Here is a 15,952-nt window from a genome sequence, read left to right as displayed (position 1 = left end):
GTAAGAATTCACTAAAGAAGTTCTAAATTGTTTTGATATTATTGATTTATTACGTCTTGTAATGACAGAAACAACATCTTGTTTCTGTCAAGAAAGCATTATGAGAAGAACCTGACCAACCTGATGTACACACTTTGATTTTACTGTCAACATTTTTTTAAACTATTTTTTTTTTATTTTGTTTGTTAGTTTGTTTTCCCTCCAGTTGTTTCCTGCATGTTATTTGAATTCATCTAGAAAATCTAGGATGAAGTTCAGGTATTAATATGTCACATTTAGAAATATTTCCAATAAATTATTATTTTATCTCCAAATCAGCTAGAAGATCTGTTCATTAGTTAAGTATACATCTTAATCTTATGCATGACTAGATAATAAACCATGTCATAATGTTGTATTGGTAAAGCTCAGCTTCATTTTTCATTTTCAGCATGGTATCATTAAAATCATGGTATTATCTTTATTGAACATTGCATCTCTTTATCAGACACATTAGATTCAAAATAGTTTACCTCATATTTTATGTGTCAAAACAATATCTCTCTTGACTTAGTCCAAACACATTCCAGTCCTAACAAATCAACACATCATGAGGTTTGCTATAATAATTAATAACAGAAGTTGTCTTTTATGTCAAGAATTAATTATCTGTATTCTATTATACCCCACAGTCCAAAATATTTTAGCTCAGTAAAATACATATAGGCATAATATATATATAATAGATTTTGTCTTTCTAAAGTCCATTCTTCTCTTACTAGCTTTAATAAAAGAACTGAAAGCAAAATCTTTACACAGAAATGAATCCCACCCAAGAAGAAAGGCATCCTTCAGAAACAATAGCATGTGTTCATGCATATAAATAAGACAGTAGAGTTAAGTCTGTGTGGAGAGTCTTGACTTATATTTTCACAGTCTAGAATGCTTTGATCTACTACCTTTAATGTATTTACTTTTTTTTTTTTTTTTTTTTTTTTTTTTCCTAATACAATTAGGGAAAAGCTATAAACAATTTTACCAAACACAGTAGCTCAAAGATTGCTATTCAGGATTCCACAGCAATCCTATCACTGTGATACCTTATGCAACAAAATTTGCAACAGAGATTTAACTCAGGCATGGAAACTATTTATGGGTCTGATTTATCTTTGCAGTCCTGGGTCATTCTTGCTAAAACTTCTGCCAACCCTCCTATTGAATATGCTCTACTATAAACTTAAGAAAGGTCCTCTGCATGAATAAAAACAAAGATGCTCAGTTTCAACTACACCAGTGTTACCTAATTTTTCCAACACTGTTCTGACATCTTCTATGAGATAAAAAAAATGAAAAGGTTTTTGGTTGGTTTGTTTTTGTTTTGGTTTGTTTTTCTGTTTTCTAGGTAGCAGAAGAAATTGATAGGAAAAGGTGCCTGATTATTTATGGACTACCACATTGTCTATATAGGCCAAAGTTAGGCCAACAGAATCAAAAGTCTCCTCCCAGTATGCAAACAGTGAGATAAAATATAAAAATATTAGAGAAGACAAAACCCAGAAGAGAAGTGGGATTATTTTTCAGAGTTGTGGAGAAGGCAAGAAGGTATTCAATAGAAGAGAAGAGTGGGCACAGTTTACATTTATTGTAGTAAACTGAAGTGTAGGAACAACACTTGAGGACCAACGCAACCATAACATTACTCAGTGCTTAATATTTAACGCACTCTGTATCATGGCTGTGGCTGAGCCAGCTACCATCTCCCCAGTCAGTGTCATGGCATGAACTTCTGGATACCATAGCCAGGAAATGATTCCAGTGAGATGTATGGGTGGAGGCATCTGTTTATGAAGAATGAAGAATGGAATTTAGCTGGACAGGTGTAAGCCAGGATATGCCCTGAGGTCCAGAGAACAGATCCTGGTCACTGCTTTTTATCAGTTAGCATAGATTTGGTCACAAATGTATAGAAACATGGTGGAATAGCCTTACCTCGTTCCTGACACAAAGTATTTTATTACCCTATGAGTCATAGGAGCCCAACTTGGTTGTTGGCATGGGGCAATGAGAGAGAATGGGAATTTTACTACCTTTGTGGGAATTTACATACCCATTATAATTATTGCTGCAATCTCAACAAATAAACTAGACCTTTGACTTCATTTACCAAAAGTCTGAGAGGACAGAAAGAAAAAAAATCTTCCTTGTTATCAGAATTGCACTGTGTCCACTACTGAGTAATTTTACTGTGTTTCCCTGCATGAGTAAAGATTCTCTATAGTCTAGTAACGACCACCTGATTAGAAACCTTGCGAAGATGTTCACAGTTTAATAGAAGTGACACTTATTTGCCTACAGCCATCTTTCTAGTAAGTAAAGTAACTTAATGAATAATTGAAACATTGCTGTTTGATACCTGCTCAATTATTCAAAGGTAAAAGAATATAAATTTTTGTAAACATTGCTATCCTGAATTTGTTTAGCTGTGGTGATAAGATCAGAGTGACATCTTTATCCACAGTGAAAAAGGCCAGAAGTTTTTGAGTTGCGCAGCAAGATATTTTTTATGCTTGGCATTGAAAATGGTATCTTATAGAAAATACCAAATTAATCACAGAACACTGGAGCTGAGCTTTCTACAGTTATTGACTACTGGATTAAATTTTCAGCAAAAATTTTAAGAAAGACAAGATAAAATAATTAGTCTGAGGATTTGAAGAAATAACCAGTGCATAGCTTTGGGAAAACAAAATTTATTATTATTTTTTTTTTTTTTAAAAAAAAAAGGATTTGGGTGCTCTAGGTTACACAAGTAAACTGGTGACCCAGAAGAATTATTTACAGAAATAGAATTATGTGTGCATCAAAAGTTCAGATATAAACAGAGAGTTTATGATTTCTATAAGAACTGGCAAGAATGTTTGAATGTCTCCTTTGGAGGCAGGTGGTCTGAAGCGTCTTTAGGCTGGTTATAGTTCTCACCTACAACAAACTGACTTCCTCCAAGATGTAAAAAAGTCACTGTGTGACTTTTTAAATAAATAAAGTGTGCCTAGGCTTTCTGGAATTAGCTTTTCTTACTCCATCAGGTATCAACCAGACATTCAGACCTGTTTAATGGGTAAATTAAATGTTCTGAGCTTTGCTCTTTGTATAGAATCAGACTATAAGTAGAAGTCACAATTACTTTGCATGCACATTAATGATTCTACAACTCTTTTTGAGGACTTTCTAGTTCTAACTTGACTAAGTGCTCCCTTGTGAGCAATGTTTTTTTGCCTCTGTTTTGTCTGGAGTAGGTATATGTGTACATTGTTAGACATGCATACCTTACATGTTAGACACAGTTTTAATGTCATTAATCTTTATTCCTGTAGGTGTAACTTTTGCTTGTGTTATCTCCAAGAACCTGAGGTTCTAGTAAAATAAATTTGTTTACATTTCAACAAAAGATATAGCTTGAACTTCTAGATCTCTTGCAAAGGCTACTTAATAGTCCTTTCATTGTTTATTCTAAAAAAGACAAAATATTGCAAGAAGAAGCATAATGGCATGATTTCCTAAAGTAATTTAATTGTCCCTGATGTTTTCCCAAGTTTGACAGCAGTATCAGAAGAAACGAGGTACTGCTTCCACAACTTAATGATAATGCCTTCATCCAGGACAGCAATAATTGAGTTTTAATGTCCTGCACTGTTGCTTGTCATAAATCCTCTCTATGTGAAACTCTAACCTCTGCTAGGAAAGATTAATGGTTAACAGTGTATATAATATTTATTAAACCTCTTTTTATATTGCTTGGCAATCTGTGCTACCATCAAACAACTTGAAATAATTGACATTTAGCGCATCAACCTTCTTTTGACTAAGAAGCATGACATTCATGTAGATAGTAAACATTTGGCAATTGCTGTAAATGTCTCCAAATTTAACGCCATGACCTTTTCTCAGGTAAATGTTTTGGGATAAAATGTAAATAGTGATTTGCTGTATGTCAAATATCATGCAACGTCAAGTTTACTGTCTTGTTATTCTTGAGAGGTTTGCAAGTTGATTTTGACCTGTTGCTTCATCTTTTAAACTCTCTTGCAAAATACATACAAGTCTCTCTCTCTCTCTCTCTCTCTCTCTCTCCCCCCCCCCCCCCCCCCACCCCACCTTTATTTTTATCACTTGAAGACTGGGAGAAGCTCACTGGATCTTTTTAATTACAATTGTTATTATTTTAGTTTTACAGTTCTATTTATAAGAACACAGTAAAATTATCTCTAAAATAAATAAGATAAATAACATAAATTTTAGCAAGGTGACCTTAGCAATGTTGCATATTTCAGAGCATGTTTTGAAAAGATTCGTTTGTTCTCTTCTTGTCCTGTCAAGGACAAATACTTTGAAGACAGTACTTGAGAAACAAATAAAAGAAACAAAATTCACAAAAGAAAAAAGCAGATGAAGAAAAAATTACTTTAAAAACAATAAATGTTGGTTTATTCAGGGTCAAAAAGGCATTATTACATTGTGATTGATTTGGTCCAGAATGACCACAGCAGGTGTCTGATTGCATTTGAGGTCAGCAGGTAATTATGTGTATTTAGCTAGGAGTACAATGAATTAGGAAAGAAAAAGTGGAACAGTTCTATATATGTCTGTGGTTTAGAAATGAAGGTACTTGGTGACTCACAAGGTTCCTACCAGTGCAAACACATAAAAATAAGGAAACACTTTCCTGCAGTGACAGGAACATATGGATTTACTAACAGATCTACTTTGGTCAGTGGGGAGCTGAAGCAGTATGTTATTTAAGAACAAAGTCCCTGAGACTTAAAACACCAAACACGCAAGTTTGAATCTCCCAACTTGTCTTCCAAAAGACATCCTACTCTGTTGCTGATTGGCTCAGATTTAACATATTCCTTCTAACCCTTGACCATTTTGTGAGGTCCATAGAGATAGGAGTAGCATTCCTGTTCCAGAAGAAGCCTCAGATGTCTGAAGGCAAACCCAAATCCTTCTGATATTGCTGTCTGCCATTTTAGTCATGAATTTGGAAACAGTTTCTAACAGTTTGGAAACAGTTATCTCAAGGACAATCATAGATCAGAGCATGTATTTGCTATGATCTGACTGCAGTTGTTTATCGTTGTCATCAGTGGCCTGGTGTCACCTTTCTTTTCCGAAGGATGGTACTGCTCCTCCCTAATTTTCTGCTTTCAGAATAACAGTTTACCCAGGAAATTCCAAATACAGCACATAAACTTCAACAACAACTACATGTGTAACACTTAGCTTTGCCTCAAAGATCTTTTTCAGTTCCTTCCCTTCATAACTCCATAGAGTGTTGCAGGACGCATGAAGAAGTTGGGTTGCCATTTAAGAGCAAATGTTTCTCTAGAAAATTAGATGCCCTATAAATCTCACACTTACTGTCAGAAGACAACAAGTAGTCTCTACTTCTAATCCTTCACCCTACAGAACTTGGTATATGCCAAGAACAGACTCTTCCCCAACCAGCATACTTCCTATCAGTAGGCAGCAAAGTGTCTTGTCTCTACAAGCTAGTGAAATCCTCTAAATGGGCAGCCAGAAATAGCTTTCCTTTTTACCAGCTGTGTTGTGTTTGTTGTTAAGATTCACTCCTCTGTGTTAATGTGTTACTAGTAGATCTCAGTTAAAAACAAACAAACAAACAAACAAACAAACAAAAAAACTACCAAAACTCAGTTGGGAATGTATTTCCATTTCTATTGATGAAAAGGGTATAAAAAATGTCATCATATTTTAAACATGGGACAATGTGACGGATGTGGGATAGAAGTTAGAGGAAGTCATTAGTGTCATCATGAACAACAGCACAACCTGAGAACACTCTTACAGTCTACCAGAAAGAGTCAAATATATCTGCAGAATAGCAAGGAGCAAAAGTCCCATCCCAAGAAATCCATAACTCAAAAGACTGAGTGCAATGTTCTGTATTATTTTATGACTTACATGACTGCTGATGGGACAGTAAGGATGAAACATATTTTGCCAGTCTGTCACTATCTGCAGACTACCAAATAATATGTGTGCATATGCTTTTTTAAGCAGTAAAAAATTAACTTTGTATTCACAGTGACATATTCAGTGGCTGAAGATGTCTATCAGGTAACTACATATTTGCAGAACAGGCAGTATAAAACTCATTATCTCTTGACTCAAACAACATTCAAAGACACTGATGAGCAAAAGAGCTAACTCCATCAAGTCATCAGTAGCTATTATCAATAACCAGAGCCACAGGTTTGGCCATCAAAATGTAAGTGGCAAGAGAAGATAAAAGCAGCCATCTGTTACAGTAATAATGACCCTATAGTCAATAATAATGTTTCAAACATATAAAAGTTCAGTTGGATTTCACCAGCTTCTAATTTCCTTAGATACTTTGTTTCTGGATCACATTTAGAAATTTTGACCTTCCCTATTGATTAAACGGCAATTTCATATGGCCAATGATTAGATAATCCAATCTTATCTGCCAAAAGTGATCAACTGTATATGAAATAAAGGGCAGAAGTTGTGTAATTTACAATACAAATGAGCTGGTTCCTGTGGCTCTGATTAAATAAAACAAAAAATCAAATTAAACAGTGATCAAATTATAAGGGTGGCACTGTAACAATTTTAATTTTTCATGATTCATTTAATTTAAGACAGCACTTAGCTAAAAAATAAATAAGAAAGAAAACCCTTTTTACTACTTCCTTCTTTGAAGTTAATTAGCCTTACTTAAAGCTATTTCTTGAAATGCCATGGTGCAAAACACTGAGAGATATTTTCAAAATCATCCAAGTATTCTATACCACACAGAAAAGTGCTGACAACATTCTCAGTGATAAATTTCACTTGAAAATAATGCTTTCATTTTTTTAAAAGATTTTTCCCAAGCTCTTTCTGTCCATCACAGAGAAGGTGCTTCCAGTATAATACAGAAAATATATCTTCAATGAATCATCTCAATTTATTGTGTCCTAAAGCTCACCAGACTATTCAGCCTGGAAAATATACAGTTTAGGAAACTATATCTGAGCATCCACTTGATCTCTGTGCCCACATGCAGCAGAATGAGAGGAGGCAGGTGGTTCCACCAGTCTGCTCCTGGAGGACTGGTGACAGTGGTCACTGATGTGCTTCAGGCAAAAGATATGGATTTGAAGGGTGGACCATCCAGTGAAAAAGTAATTGGTTCAACGGCTGCACTGAGAGAGTAGTGGTCAATTGTTCTATGTCCAAGTGGAGGCTTGTGATGACCAGTGTCCCTCAGGGACCTGTCTTGGGACCAGTAGTTTTCAATATCTTCATCAATGATGTAGATGGTGGAACTGAGTGTACCCTTAGCAAGTTTGCAGATGACACCAAGCTGAGAGGTGCAGCTTCCTTCCAAAGAAGGAAGAGATGCCATTCAAAGGGACCTGGACAGGCTGGAGAAGTGGGCCCATGTGAACTGCAAGAGATTCAACAAGTCCAAGTGCAAGGTGCTGCAACTGGGTCATGGCAATCCCAGACAGGTGTATAGTCTGGGAGAAGGACTCATTGAGAGCAGCCCTGCAGAGAAGAACTTGGGGGTTCTGGTGAATAAAAGGCACGACATGGGCCAGCAGTGTACGCTTACAGCCCAGAAGGTCAACTGGGCTGCATCAACAGAGGAGTGGCCAGCAGGTCAAGGGAGGTGATTTTCCCCCTCTACTCTGTCCTCTTGAGGTTCCACCTGGAGTACTGCATCCAGATTTGGAGCCCCCAGCACAAGAAGGATGTGGATCTGTTAGAGCAAGTCTTATAAAAAAGATGGAGAGGGACTCTACTTGGCTAGGTAATGAATGACAGGACAAGGGAAATGGTCTTAAACTAAGAGAGGATAGATTTAGTTTAGACATTAGGAAGAAATTCTTCACTATAAGGGTAATGAGGTTATTGACCAGGTTGCCAAGAGAAGTTGTGGATGTCCCATCCCTGGAGGTGTTCAAGGCCAGGTTGGCCAGGTTGGATGAGGCCTTGGCCAACTTGATCTAGTGGGTGGCATCCCTGCCTATGGCAGGGGGATTGGAATGAGATGATCTTTAAGGTCCAACACAAGCTATTCTATGATATGATATTCTATATCTATGATTCTATGATTATTAGACAGCTTTGATTGCTTTGATTTGCTTTGTTTGCCAATAATATGGAAATAAATGTCCTCTGGCTGGAGAATTCATATCAAGCTTGTGCCCAAAATGAATGCCCATTTTTAGTAAAGAACAAAGCACTAAAAGGTAACAAGACTCTCACCATGCCTCTGATATCCTGATCAATAGTTCAGATGTACAAGAATGCATGGATGGTAACTTTTTAACAATATGGGGTCAGAGAAAAATAAATAAATAAATAAAAATGAGCCAGGGAAGCTCATGGAGCAGATTATCTTGAGTGTCATCACGCGGCACTCACAGGGTAAGCAGGTGATGAGGCCCAGTCAACATGGGTTTATGAAAGGCAGGTCTTGCTTGACAAACCTGATCTCCTCTATGACAAAGTGACGCGCTTGGTAGATGAGGGAAAGGCTGTGGATGTGGTCTACCTTGACTTCAGTAAGGTTTTTGACACAGTTTCCCACAACATTCTCCTCAAGGAACTGGCTGCTTGTGGCTTGGACTGGCGTACACTTTGTTGCGTTAGAGACTGGCTGGATAGCCGGGCCCAAAGAGTTGTGGTGAATGGAGTCAAATCCAGTTGGAGGCCAGTCTCTAGTGGCGTCCCCCAAGGCTCGGTACTGGGACCAGTCGTCTTTAATATCTTTATCGATGATCTGGATGAAGGCATTGAGTGCACCCTCAGTAAGTGTGCAGATGACACCAAATTAGGTGCATGTGTCGATCTGCTCAAGGGCAGGAAGGCTCTGCAGGAGGATCTGGATAGGCTGGACCGATGGGCTGAGGTCAACTGTATGAAGTTCAATAAGGCCAAGTACCGGGTCCTGCACCTGGGGCGCAACAACCCCAAGCAGAGCTACAGGCTGGGAGATGAGTGGTTGGAAAGCTGCCAGGCAGAGAAGGACCTGGGAGTGATGGTTGATAGTCGGCTGAATATGAGCCAGCAGTGTGCTCAGGTGGCCAAGAAGGCCAACAGCATCCTGGCTTCCGTAAGAAGCAGTGTGGCCAGCAGGTCTAGGGAAGTGATTGTCCCGCTGTACTCGGCTCTGGAGGCTGCACCTTGAGTACTGTGTTCAGTTTTGGGCCCTTCGTTACAAGAAGGACATCGAGGTGCTCAAGCAAGTCCAGAGAAGGGTGACGAAGCTGGTGAGGGATCTGGAGAACAAGTCCTATGAGGAGCGGCTAAGGGAGATAGGCTTGTTCAGCCTGGAGAAGAGGAGGCTCAGGGGCAACCTTATTGCTCTCTACAGGTACCTTAAAGGAGGCTGTAGCAAGGTGGGGGTTGGTCTGTTCTCCCACGTGCCTGGTGGGACGAGGGGGGATGGGCTAAAGTTGCACCAGGGGAGTTTTAGGTTGGATGTTAGGAAGAACTTCTTTACCGAAAGGGTTGTTAGACATTGGAACAGGCTGCCCAGGGAAGTGGTTGAGTCACCATCCCTGGAGGTCTTTAAAAGACGTTTACATGTAGAGCTTAGTGATATGGTTTAGTGGAAGACTTGTTAGTGTTAGGTCAGAGGTTGGACTTGATGATCTTGAGGTCTCTTCCAACCTAGAAATTCTGTGATTCTGTGATTCTGTGTGAAAGTGGAAAGCAGGCTAAAATAAAAGGAGACTGAGGTATATTTAGTGCATTCTTTATCAGTATTTTTTAGAGACAAAAACAATGCTGTAGAAAAGAACAATGGTTTAAACGCTAAATGGAACTGGTGAAAGTATGACAAGATGGTTTTAATAACTGGTTTCCGTTTCTAAGAAACATACTAATTAGATATAGCCTTAGTGTTTCACTAACACTTTTCTTCTGTATGCCTTTTTGTCTAGTATTCTATTCAACTGTTTTGGAACTGAATAATTCATTACTATAAATTCTAAATTATTGTTAGAAGTCTTTCTGAACTGTGTACTCAGGGTATTTTCTCCTCTCTTAAACTCTAAATTGGGTTTTAGTTGGCTGGGAAAACTACTTCATGAAGACCTATGAGTGGAGTGAACAAAAAGAGACTTCACTGGCCATTTCTTGTTTTGCAAGTATTTGTTCTGTCAGTGAAAGGGAGAAATAACAATTTGTATGGAAACAATATGGAATCACTTTGACCTACTAAACAAATGTGTCTTCTCCTCTTCTTCCTCTTCATTTCCCTCTTCATTTCCCTCTTTCTTTCTTTCTTTCTTTCTTTCTTTCTTTCTTTCTTTCTTTCTTTCTTTCTTTCTTTCTTTCTTTCTTTCTTTCTTTCTTTCTTTCTTTCTTTCTTTCTTTCTTTCTTTCTTTCGAGTCTTTAGAGTTTTTTAACTCTATTAAGCATTGGTGAAGTCACACATGAAATACAGTGTCCAGTTCTGGACCCCACAGAGAGACCTTGATGTACTGGATGTTGAACTCTTGTTCAACAGAAAGCCACCAAGATCATGAAGGAAGTGGAGCACCTCTCCTCTGAGGAGAGACTGAGAGAGTTGGGCATCCTGGAGAAGAGGAGTTTCAGGGGTATGTTATCATTGTCTACAAATACCTGAAGGGAGGGTGCAAAGAAAGAAGATGGACCCAGGCTGTTTTCAGTGGTTCCCAGTAGCAGGACAAGAGGTAATGAGCACAAACTGGAATACAAGACATTCTATCTAAACATCAGGAAACACTTTAATGTTCAGGTAACCACACACCGACACAGGTTGCCCAGAGAGGTTGTAAAGACTCTGGAGATCTTCAAAAGCTGCTTAGACATGATCCTGGGCAATCTGCTGTAGGTAGCCCTGCTTGAGCAGGGTGGGGGGTGGACCAGATGGCCTCCAGAAGTACCTTCCAACCTCAACCTTTCTGTGATTCTGTGATTCTATAAAAGGTATGAACAATTCAGGGTTACATTGGTGCCATTGTTTATATTGGATTGTTACCTCAGAAATAGTTCTATTTTTAAAAGGCTGACACTGAGCTATCAGAAATATACTGCAAGTCAATCTAGACAGGTGACCAACATATGTGTGTGCCTGGAGAACAGAAATTTTGAGACTTTTTTTTTTTCCTCAATTCTCTCTCTGCATTAATGCATTGACCTGCATATAAATTTGTGTGTTTCAATAGTTTTAGCATGTTTACATGTTTTCAGTTAGGGTATCCTGGCACTAGGAAGGAAGGCAAGAAGAATAACGATTAGAGATAATCTTTTAACACTAAAGACAAAAGTGTAACTTTGCCTTGTTCATAACTACTGTTTATTTGATGAGCTATTAATTTTTTGAGATCTTGAGCACACATTAAATTCAGTAAGAGGATACTACTCAGAATTTATTTTTTTGGGTGGGGTGATACCTATAAGAAGTTATGCAAATTTAGTCAATTTCCAAACTTATGAAATTTCAAAGGCTCTGAAGAGCCATGAATGTAGATGGCCTGAGTAAAATGGGTAGTGATCTGTGTGGTTTTAATATATTTGCATATAACAGGATTTGTTTTCATAATCACTGTAAATAACATACAAAAAGAAGAAAATTACAGTTGCAAATTCAAACACATCAAAGGTGATGCACTCTTAAATCAGCTCTCATTTATTATATATCATGATACTGTCTTTAATGACATGATAACATACCCCTACTTCATTAAGTGTGCAGAATGTACTGTGATTAAAGGAAGAATATTTTACAGTAGGGAAAAAAGCACCTTCTGTTACAACACAGGATGAAAGCCCAGGAAAGATAGATGTACCTGTGGTTCTGTCACAGTTTGCATATGTGAAGGCTATCAGAAGACAGATAAAAAAGGATGTGGAATATGACTGCGTGGCCAAATTTGTACTTGCTAATTTCTGAATACATGGCATTTTCAGAGGTATCTTTCCCTTAGCATCATTTTCTACATGAAATATAAGTTACATGCAAGACAACTACAGCAAAGTTATGAGATGCTCGGTTATTTTTCTGTTGATGATAAACTATTTCTTATTTCAATAAAATTAAAATATATAGTAATTCTTAGGAATAGTAAGCTAGAAAGAGTTACTTTTACCACAAAACAGAATCAATTGGTACAAATGAGTGCAAACCAATAAGGAAATTAAAATATTCTTGCTGTGTGAGCTCATCTGACACACATTTAATGATTCAGTCATGAAACAATGGACATTTACAATATTCAAAATACAAGTGTACTTAAACATTTGATCTGTCCCAATAAAGCTCTTCCGTACAAGGCTTTTTGTTGGCAGACAGTCCCTCTCTACACAAACAAATTCTAATTCTACACTTGAAAATACCCCACTGAAAACTAAGCAGTGCCTTACATAGCTAGGCTTTCTAGATATTTTTCAACCAACTTTTCATTAAAATGCTTTCTTCCATGTTTGCTTTCAAAGTATTGCAGAATCTCTTTCTGAAAGCCAAGCAGAAGGCATTGTTTCAGTTGTAAAAGATACTTCGTATAAAATGAGTGGTAAAATAAAGAATACGTTAAATAGCAATTAGTATACTAAATATTGTCAAAATGTAAATGAACATTTTTATTCTCTGACTCACTACTTTCTCATTTTATACAGGAACATGTTACACATTTTTCAGAATATTAGCTAAATTGCAATAGGCGTCTGAATCAAAAGTTTAGTGGCAGTAAAAATTTTCATCAACTGTTAGTTCTGCTAAAATTTGAGTTAATGTAATTATTAAAAAAGAATAAAATGCTATAATTTGAGAAACTGTAAACCAAAAAAATCCGCTCTGATAAGAAAGAATTTTCTCAAAGAAATTCTTGTGCTCCCTGAAACTTAATTCTAGTTCATAAAGTCAACTCTACTTTTTTTTCTGCAAGCTAGAAGTTATAATAGAAGTTAATACACACAAGTACTGCTTACAAATCTGAAAAATAGATGTTCTAAAGCCAGGAATATTATGGTGTTGGTTTTTTGTTTGTTTGTTTGTTTGTTTTGTTTGTTATTGAATGCTAAAAAAAAACCTCTTTTTAATACTACTGCAAACAGCAAAAGTCCATCATGGGGGAAATTAAAAAAACATATATGAACTCACTTCCAATTTGTCAACTAGTTCAGGATCAGGTTTTGAAACTCATTTTAGAATAGTGCGGTATATTTAACTTATTTAAGACTTATTTTATATCCCTACCTCTAATTATCTTATGATTGTAATTCTATAGAAATTCATAATTTAATCAACAAGAAGGAGTAAAAGTGCTCTGAAATGTGGAAAAGGATATTAAGGTAGTACTCTGCAAACACTGTAACTGCACATTGCCTGTTGTTAATCTTAATCAATGTGGACTTTCCAGGATTAACAATTGTAGCTTGAATGTTGAGTTTTCAGTATTGCTACAAATGCGAAAAAGATTTAACATATCTTGGAGTATGGACTTTAATATAAGAGGGAAAGGAAGCTATTCAGTAGCAATTTAGAGAAGATTTCAAGTAAAAAAAAATAAAAAATAAAATAAAATTCATCTAGGTTATTATTTCCACAGAACAGACACTTTCCCTAGTATAAAATGTTAGAATATTCCAGATTTTCACTGTTGCACTAACAGTACACCAATTTAAACTTTTTTTTCTTTTCTTTTCTTTTTTTTTTTTTTTTTCTTGGTTTATAACAAGTTCAGATTAGACTTCATCAGTCATGACATCCTAAAGTGAATGAAGCTCCTTGATTTTATATTTCCAGTGAAATCAGCATTCAGGACACTTTCAGAGCTGACGTTGCAGCTTAGGCATATGAAAAGACTTTTCATTTTCTTAGGATGGCTGAAAATGGACCAGAGATTCTGAAAATAATTTGTAATTTATACCTGAGGGGACCAGTTAAGTGTTTTTAATTTATGAATCAGAAATCGGGCTCCATGAAACCATTTCTCATAATGTCCTAGCTACTTGTTCTGCTGTTATAGAAAACAGCCATCTGTAGGTAGGGAGTACTAAGACTCCTTTTGAACCTCCCTGCATTAGTTGTTTCCTGGAGGAAGCTATGTTGTTGGATAAAGCAATTCAGTGACTGCTTGTTTCAGGATTGTGGGCACAGCAGGAAAGGGATATTTGCATCCCTTCCACTCTACTGTGGACTGAATACAGCTGAGCCAAGTCAGAAAATACAAATCTACACTGCCTGCATGAATCCTGGGATGAACTACGTAATACAAGATGAAAAAATAGCATAGATAAATATTGCAGATTTATATGTAGCAAAATGAGACTGTGGGAACTCTGTTAGCATCAAAAATGTTATCTATGAGATATTGTTATTAGGACATGTTTTTACTTAGAGAGCACAAACTGCTTTTAGAATAACAGGAGGGACACGCTTCTCCTGTCCTAACCTCTGGAGGACTTCATCTGCCGCAAAGAGCTTGTAGCCTGAGCTGCTTAAAAAGTACTAATTTAAGTACAGTTAAAAAGTACTCATTTTGGTAGGTGGGTGGGGATCTTGATATATTTTATTTCCCAGTCTTCCTCTGGTACTAAGCTGAATGTCTGCCAACCTTTGGATGAGCACCTGCCTGACACTATGTTTTTATCCAAGTGCTGAAACTATTCTTAGACAGTGTTTGTTTAAATCTTACCTTTTCAATACTCTTGCTAGTTGTCGATTTCTAAATTATTCTGTACATTGACTCACTACCCAGCTTACCTGCAAAAATTCCAAATCTTAATACTTGACCTCTATTATTTTGGGGATAAATCATGATTAATATTTTTTAATTTATATTTTACAGTGTTTAATTTCAATTTGAGGGGAAAAAATGAAAAACTTGAAACACCCTTAAATTCATGAATCTGTTCAACTTAAGCTCATGAAGAGCTACAGGAGTTCTGATGTCAAGAAGATAATCCATTATATTTCCTGGAGATAAGACAAAACACAGGAATGTTCTCCATTAAATAAGGTGGGATCAGGAAACTCTCATAATACTTTTACCTTAAAGCCACAGAAGCTTTCACTTATATACATCATAAAGTGTCTCTGTAAATGCTGGAATACATATAGAAATGTGTAGTCAAAGGCCATCCAAGTCATAATCACTTCAAGATCTTCAAGAATATCAAGTTCCTGAACCTACACTGACTCCCAAAGGCTTTGGTGACCTGAATAGCTTTGAAGAGAGACTAGTTAGAGAGACTTCATATTTTTTCTCTTGTCCTCACATGACCAAAATGCCCGTTCCTTACAAGAAAGTGACTATTACTGCACAGTGCAACAAAAGGAGACTCTCAAGCGTAAAATTTCTTCTCTTAAGGAAACAGTGAAAGAAGAACTCTGCAGGAAGTGTGTCCTAAACCCAAATGTTGTCACTGAGATCTCATAGTCAGCAATGGAGAGTTATCTTTTCACATGAGATCACGCAGATTTTGTGTTGATCTCAACACTAGATCTTTTTTGCACAAATGAATCTAGATGTATTTTGCCTCTTCTTGTGCAATTGACATAAGGCAGTTTTTAATGTATGAAGAATGTATGAAGAATATATGAAGTTGTTGAAGTCTCAGTGTTTCCTTATTAAGGTAAATATTCCCAGAATAGGGGATGGACATGTGCCCTTGATGGGCAGCCATATGTAGACCGATAATGTTATGTTTCAGCAGTGTTCTGTTCTAACAGAAATTCTCAATGTAAAAGAGAAAATTAGGATAATCAATGTATTTTTATACAAAACACAGAAATAATTTACTAGCTCATCTAAAATGTTCTGTGTAGACATCATAACAACTCTTTAAAATAAAATACATAGAAAAAAATAATCAAAATCTTAAGCATACATTTTAGAAAGACTAGAAATGTAGTCATAATCAGCTCACTAATAGATGTAAAAATTGTTGTTATTTTTTTCC

Source organism: Netta rufina (assembly GCF_964035555.1).
Source record: "Netta rufina genome assembly, chromosome: 3".
Taxonomy (NCBI): domain Eukaryota; kingdom Metazoa; phylum Chordata; class Aves; order Anseriformes; family Anatidae; genus Netta; species Netta rufina.
This window is presented reverse-complemented; position numbering follows the sequence as displayed.